Below are 7,954 nucleotides of genomic sequence, written 5' to 3' on the forward strand. Positions count from 1 at the left end.
TTCATCTGTTGATGGACCCTTAGGTTGTTTCCACATCTTGGCTATTATGAATATTTATTTTAATTAAAATTAAAAATAAAATAGCCACATGTGGTTAGTGGCTATTGTGTTGGAAAGTACATATCTAAAGGATGAAGTGGTAATCTCTGTCATATTTGCAGTTCTTCCCTTCGAGAAAACTGTTTCTGATGTCTAATTAGAAGTAATCTTGTTCCTATCTTCATGTTTCTTGCTCCTGCTCTATAAAACTATCACAAACTTAGTGGCTTAAAAGAACAGAAATTTATTATCTTCTATAGGTCAGAGTCTGAAATAGGTCATATGGACTAAGATCAAGGTATCGGTAGAGATGTGTTCATGTCTGGAGGCTCTAGAGGAATCCGTTTCCTTGCCTTTTCAGCTTCTAGAGAATGCCTGCATTCCTTGGCTTGTGGCCCTTTCTTCCATCTTCAATGCCAGCAGCATAGCACCTTCAAATTTCTTTCTAACTCAGACATTGTGCCTCCTTACAATGATCTTTTTGATTCCATTGGGCCCACTTGGATAATCCAGGGTAATCTCATCTCAAGATCCTAAATTTAGACACATCTGTAGAGTCTCTTTTGTCATGCAAGGCAACATATTTGCAGATTCCAGAGATTAGGATGTGGACATCTTTGGGAAACCATTATTCTGCTTACCAAACCACTGTAGCTATTCTGCCTTGCCTTATAGTTTCCCATGTGCTTTTCTATCCACGTCCTTGAGAGTAACAATTGAGTCTGAATGATTTTTAATTCCTAGGTTAAAACTGTGGCCTTCATACCACAGATGCTCAAAATATGTTTGTCGGAATGAAATAAGATAAATAGACTATTTGATAGGTTCAGATCGGTAAATAAAGCCCCTTAAGGTGGGTCCTGGTGTAGGAAATAGATTTTGACCATTTTCATGGATTGAAATCTTCACCAATCAACCAAGTAATTAATAAAATAGATTTTAGAGCAGTATTTATCAATCACCAATCGAATAGAGACTGAGTAATTGTACCTTGGTCTATTTATTTTGGCTAATTATGTGTCTTGGGCTAAAGAAAGCAATGGAAGGCAAAGCCTGTTTGTATGGTTCTTTGGAAATTAAGTCAAGAACAAATAATGGTAGAATGACAGTTAATGGATTATGTTTCAAGAAAAAATTTCACAAGGTCACTATGACATTTTAAGATTAAAACATTATTTGATGAAAGAAGTTAATATATGAAGAATATATTAAACATTTATATCCAATGAATGAGCAATTTACCCAGTTTTTTAGAAGACATTCCAGGATAAAAAATGTCTAATTTAAATTTTAAAATAAATTAAGCATCTAATAAAAGCTTATTTTCAAAATTTAAACATATACAAAACAAAGAGGATTATATAGCAAACTCAGGTACCTGTTACTCAGCTTGAACAAGCAACTGTCATCCCATGACTATCTTGTTTTAATCTAATTCCACTCTCCACTCCTTATCCCCACTTCCACCCTCTACTCTGATTATTTCAAAGCAAATCCCATAAAAATATCATTTTATCTGTACATTTAATCATTTATACACACATTTAGAAGGATCTGTTAATGAATTTCCTCATATTCATGTTGGCTTCCGGCATATTTTGGCTACTCCATAATCTTTCTGGCATTTACTGTCTTTTCTTTACCTTATGTGGAATTTTGTGCTGAAGGAAAAACATAACAACTAAATATAGAAAACACTAAGCTGACTGGCCTTGTTTAATTTTCCTATACTTCAATTCATATTTTAGAAAACAGCTTACAAAGTGGAACTATATGAGATTGCAAGTAGAGTTAAAACAATATTTACATTTTTGTTTACTGGGAGAAAGGGGAACTCTTAACCACAGGGGAAATATGAGTAAAAATATCCAAGTTCTACTCCCCTTTATTTTAGGAATATATTAAATAATGTTGAGGTAAGACATCATTCAGTTGTAGAAGGAATGTAGAGACTTTCTGGGATTAGGGAACGTTCTGAGGGAGAATTTCTCAGAATAATAATTAGAGGAAGCCAGAATTTTAGCTGAGAAATAAGATATTGATGAAGATGGAAGTCTGATCAGAAAATATGAGGCCATAAAAATGTGATTTTGTATAATATAAAATATTTCTTATGGGCATGAAAATGTCTTTTTTTCATGGGTCTGTATACAGGGATTGTAAATGACTTTTCTCAATATATTAAATATATTAACAAAAGTGCACATCATTAAGGTGGTTGGGCTGGAGAATTAACTTATTATTGTAAAATTGCATAATGTTATCAAATACTTGTTTCTGTCTTTCTGCCACTTTTAACTACCAAGAAGCACAGCTAATTTGTCCATACAATGGACCTGAATCACAATACTTTGTTCTTAAAGTTATGACGTGAAATTTTTGAGGGAACAAGTAAAATCAATTTTTCAAATCCAAGTTGGCATTTGAAAATTCATTAAGCTGAAACTCTCTGTTATGCCACTTTTCTCCAAAGCAGAAAGGTTCTATGTAGCCATTCCATTCACAGACTCTTAAGAATTTTTAGCTGGATAGAATATATGAAGTGATCTAATTCAGCTCCATGTTTGAACCCTGACATCTCTGGATTAAATGTATTGCTAAAGGTCACACATCTAAAAATCAAGTTTGGAGACAAGAAGCCGACTTTTCTGCCTTCCAGGTTTGTGTGCCTGCTCTCTCTCATTACAAAAGATGAGGTTTTTGTTGCAAGTGACACATGAAGAAAATTATTTGATTCTGTTTACTGTGATTGTGTAGAAATTTATACTTTGGTACTATGATTTTGAATATAAGTTGTTTCAAGGAGTTATATGACTTTTAAAGTTCCCTTAAGCTCTAAGAGGATGATGATGTATTTGTAATTGTAGGTACTAACTTGCATTTCTTAAATTGAACAAGAAACTATGCCAGATATTTCAAAAAGATTAAATAGAGGAAAAGAAAATTGGAACTCTGCATCTGGTCTCTGTTGCTGTTGCTGTTGCTGTTGATGGGGCTGGCAGTATGTTTATAGCTGTGCTGAGCAAGAATACTTGCAGCAATCTTCCCAGACGTCACCTGTTTCTCTGAAGACTCCTTTCAACTCCCGCTTTAATTAGAACTGGCTCTATCCTGAATATACCATCCCTTACCACCAACTGTTTAGACCTTGGGGCTCAGAGTGGGGTGGTGTCCTTTTCACTCCTCATTACTATTTTTAGATCATTTCTCCTTCATCCTGAGACCATATGTCCAGCTCCCAGTTGCACATTATAGGTTACAGGGACAACACACTCAACTGCTTCTAACTCCCATCCTCAACCATCCTGCTGTCAAATCTACTCCATGCTCTTACTGTTTCAGTGAAAGGCACCTCAAGTTTGCAATTGCCTGAGACAGACATCTGAGAATAATACTCGACACCACCCTAACTTACCTGCATTCCATTAAAGTCAAATTCTATTGATTTTAATAGTTAAATATATCTAAATTGTTTTTTGTTCTGCAAACCTGTTGGCTCACATTAATTCTAGTCAACATCACCTCTCATGAACTGTGGCCACGTCTCCCCAAGTATTTCTTTCACCATTGGACTTGGCCTCTTCCAATCTGTTTACTCACTTGGTGACAACCATGTGTGCAAGGATTTTTTTTTTTTTTAAATTTAACATCCATATTACTATATTACTTTCATAAAAGAAATTGAACTTTAGGAAAACCAAAAAGCTTGCTCGCACTAACACAACCCTTGAGTGTTAGAGCCAGATATTCTGGTTCCACACCAGGATTTTGTCATCTTCCAGATGTCCCTTCTAAAGTCTAGAGAAATGTGCACCCCAAAAGAATGAACAGTGAAGAATTGAGGCCCCAACCAAAGGGTAAAAATGATAGAAGGCTACCAGCTTTTAAACCCTAACTGTAACATAATGTGCAGTGGCTTCAAGGCCAAATTCTGAGTCATAATAATGGCATTTAGATGCCATCAGTCCAGAGTGTTGTGACCTTTTGAGAACCATAACTTCATTGTGTATAACTTGTTTCTACTTTCCAATATCTCATGTTATTATCATTGTAAAACATGCTTGTTTGTTAGGGATTTTACTTTTCACATTGCCATCAGTGAAAAACCAAGCGATTTTGGTTTACTTTAATGCTGAAATATAATAATATTTACATTAAAACCAACCAATATCTCAACAAACCAAGAATGGAGGGAACTTCCTCAACTTGATAAAAGAACATCTATAAAAAACTTATAGTTAACATCATACTTAGTGGTGAGAAACTAGATGCTTTCTCACTAAGATCAGGAATAAGGCAAGGATGTCTCCTCTCACTACCCCTATTCAATATCATACTGTAAGTCCTAGATAATGTAAGAAGACATGAAAAGTAAATCAAAGGTATACCAATTGGGAGGGAAGAAATAAAATTGTTTTCAGATGACATGATTGTCTCTGTGGAAAATCCCAAGGAATCAACAAAAAAATCCTAATACTAATAAGCAACCTTACTCATAGCAAAGTTGCAGGATATAAGGTTAATAAAAGGTCAATTTTTTCCTATATACCAGCAATGAACAATTGAAATTTAAAATTAAAAACATAATACCATTCAGAATAGCTCCAAAACGAAATAAATAGGTATAAATTTTACAGAATATGTCCAAAATCTGTGAGGAAAACTACAAAGCTCTGATGAAAGAAATCAAAGAAAATCTAAATAGATGCAAATATATTCCATATACAAAGAAAGAAAGACTCAGTGTTAAGATGTCATTTCCTCCTAACTTCACCTATGGATTCAGTGGAATCCTAATTAAAATCTCAACAAGTTACTTTGTGGATGTTGACAAACTGATTCTAAAGTTTATTTGAAAAATCAAAAGACCCAGAATAAAAAAAATTGAAGGAGAAAAGCAAAGTCAGAAGGTCGACATAACTGGACTTCAAAACGTACTATGAAGCTACAGTATTCAAAACAGTGTGGTACTGGTGAAAGAACAGGCAAATAGACCAATGGAGTGGAATAGGGAGCCCAGAAATAGACTCACATGAATATAGTTAACTGATCTCTAATGAATGACAAAGGCAATTCAATGGAAAAAAAAAAAAAACAATCTTTTCAACAAATGGTACTGGAATAATTGAATACCCACGAGTAAAATAAAATAAAATAAAATAAAATAAAATAAAATAAAACGATTCCGAACACAGACCTTGCACCTTTCACAAAAATTAACTCAAAATGGATCATAGACGTATATGCAAAATGCAAAACTATAGAACTGCTGGAAGATAACATAGGAGAAACTCAAAGTGACTTTGACTTTGGCAATGACTTTTTACATACAGTACCAAAACACTAGTCATGAAAGAAAATTGAGAAGTTGGATTTTATTAAAACTAAAAACTTCTGCTTTGTGAAAGACACTTTTAAGAGAAGGAAGAAACAGCCACTGACTGGGAAAAAAATTTCTGCAACCATATCTGATAAAGGGCTAGTATCCAAAATATACAAAGAACTCCTTTTAAAACTCAAAAATACAAAAGCAAATGACCCAGCTAAAATATGAACAAAAGATCTGCACAGACTCCTCACCAAAAAATAAATACACAGGAGAGATACTCAACATCATTTGTCATTTAGAGAACTGTGCATTAAAACAATGAGATACCACTATATACATTTATACATTTGTCAAAGCCCATAGAATGTGTAACACAAAGAGTGAACCCTAATGTAAATTATGGACTATAGTTAGTATTGTCATATCAGTAGTGCATCAGTTGTAACAAATATACCACACTAATGCAAGATGTTAAAAATAGGTGAAAATGTATGTGTGTATATGGGCAAAGGGAATAGATAGGAATTCTCAATATTCTCTAATAAGTTTTCTATAAACCTAAAGCCTAACATTATAAACAAAAAAAAAGTGAAATTGCTTTTCACTTGAATATACATTGTAGAAATATGCAATGTATTATATGCACCGTAGAGCATTATGCATTATTTCTTGACCTTTGGAAGTTTTTAATCTATGGAATGCATTGATTGATTGATTTTCAGTTTTGACTGAAATGGCAAAGTTAAGCCCTCACACAATGCAGTAAATTCACAAAGGCAGTAGAGATTTGCTACTTAATTCAATCTTGCCTTTTTGTTTGATTCAGAATCAAAATATAATTGTAAGTGATAGTCCCATTTAGTACAGTAAAGTGAAGATAGGAGTTTCGTGTGATTATGATTGGTAGAGTAACAGTTCTGGTGCAGTTCTGGTTCAACTAAATTGCCATTTCAAATTAATTTTCTGGTTTTATTTTAATTACGTTTGACTCACCACATGCAGTTTTCACCATATGCACTTTGCAATAAACCAGGATAAATTCCAAAACGAGTTAGCGCATCTCAGCTGTTATAGTTGCAACTTAACACAATAGAAACCTTTCTTCCTTTCATGAAAGTTTCTCATGGCTGAATGCATTTTGTATAATTAGCCAACTGTTTGGAAATTTTCATGTAACCTTTTCATTTATTTTAGTTAAATTTCAAAATTTAAATCATTGTCAGCTTTCATGTGTCTTCATCACAAATTTTTCTTAGTAATTCTTAGATTTATTTGATAATTTTAATTTTAAATCAAGATTTCCATAAGATATTTTTGGCAACCTAGTCAAAGCTGCCTAAGGAAATGTGAAAGTTAGAAGAGATTTTATCTATAATCTCATGTTTTATTTCATTAATGATTAAAATTAATACATTTATAAGACAGTTTAACATTGTGTTTTTCTTTTAATATTGGATACTAGGTCTTCTAGTTTCTACATAGTAAATACGATTATGATGAGTAACACCTTTTTTGTTGTTGTCTGAAAGCTGTCGTAATATCTTTATCTTCATATTTATTCATCAGCTTATTCATCTACCCTAAAAGAATCCTTAATGTCATGTGTCATGGAAACTTTAAAAAACCTGAAAATTTCAGAATATATGACTCATAAAACATGTGAGAAAAAGAATCCTATATACAAGAAAGCGATCGTATAAAATTACATTGTTTTGGCAAATCTGGAACACAGATGAGAACTTTTGAATCAAAATTATTGACACTTTTTGCATTACTTAGTTTTATTTCATGTAAAAGTTGAAAGATAATTCATAATGTGTTTAAAACTAAAGACTGAATATGCACGCATATATAGAATCTTCTGCTTTGACTATAGATTCAATGCAAACCCAATCTTCTTAGTGTATTTTAAAATTATGCAGAATCTCCCTAGATTTGAAAAAAAATCACTTTCTTTTATTTGCACTTTGATATGAGTTAGTCTAATGATAAAAGCATACTATAAATTTTAAGCATAAAATTGAATACATATGTATATATACTTTATATTAACACATACATGAATGTGTCATACTTTAAATGAAGTTTTAAAACAATTGTTGAAAAGATTGACAGTTTTCAGGAATAATTATGCTTAGGCTTTAAATTCAAAATACTAGACTTTATGATCTAAGCTTGAGTTAGAGATCCTCCACTGGGTGGCAGAAGTGTACCAGGAATATTCACAAATAGACCCTGGCCCAGGGAATGTGTTGTCAGTGCATGGATGTTATCCAGGAGAGTATGCTGATGCCCCTAAGAAGGTCATGCACTGACCAGTTATTTCTTCAGCTGTGGCCATGTGTTGGCACTGAGCTACTATGTTCTCCCACCTGGTATCCCTTGTGGTGAACCAGACACATTTGCCAGATGCCTGGTAGAGGGAGATACTCCAAGCTCTGGCTAACAGGGCTTTCTCTGTGAGAAGCTGAGGCACCTGCATGGGGGAAAAAAAAAACAAAACAAAACAAAACCAAAACTTAATGCCTGGACTTACTATTTCCCTGGTGAGTTAAAGAACCCAGACTCTCTTTGGGTGGGTGGGTG

Source organism: Rhinopithecus bieti, unplaced genomic scaffold (genome assembly GCF_001698545.2).
Source record: "Rhinopithecus bieti isolate Rb0 unplaced genomic scaffold, ASM169854v2 scaffold_23303, whole genome shotgun sequence".
Taxonomy (NCBI): domain Eukaryota; kingdom Metazoa; phylum Chordata; class Mammalia; order Primates; family Cercopithecidae; genus Rhinopithecus; species Rhinopithecus bieti.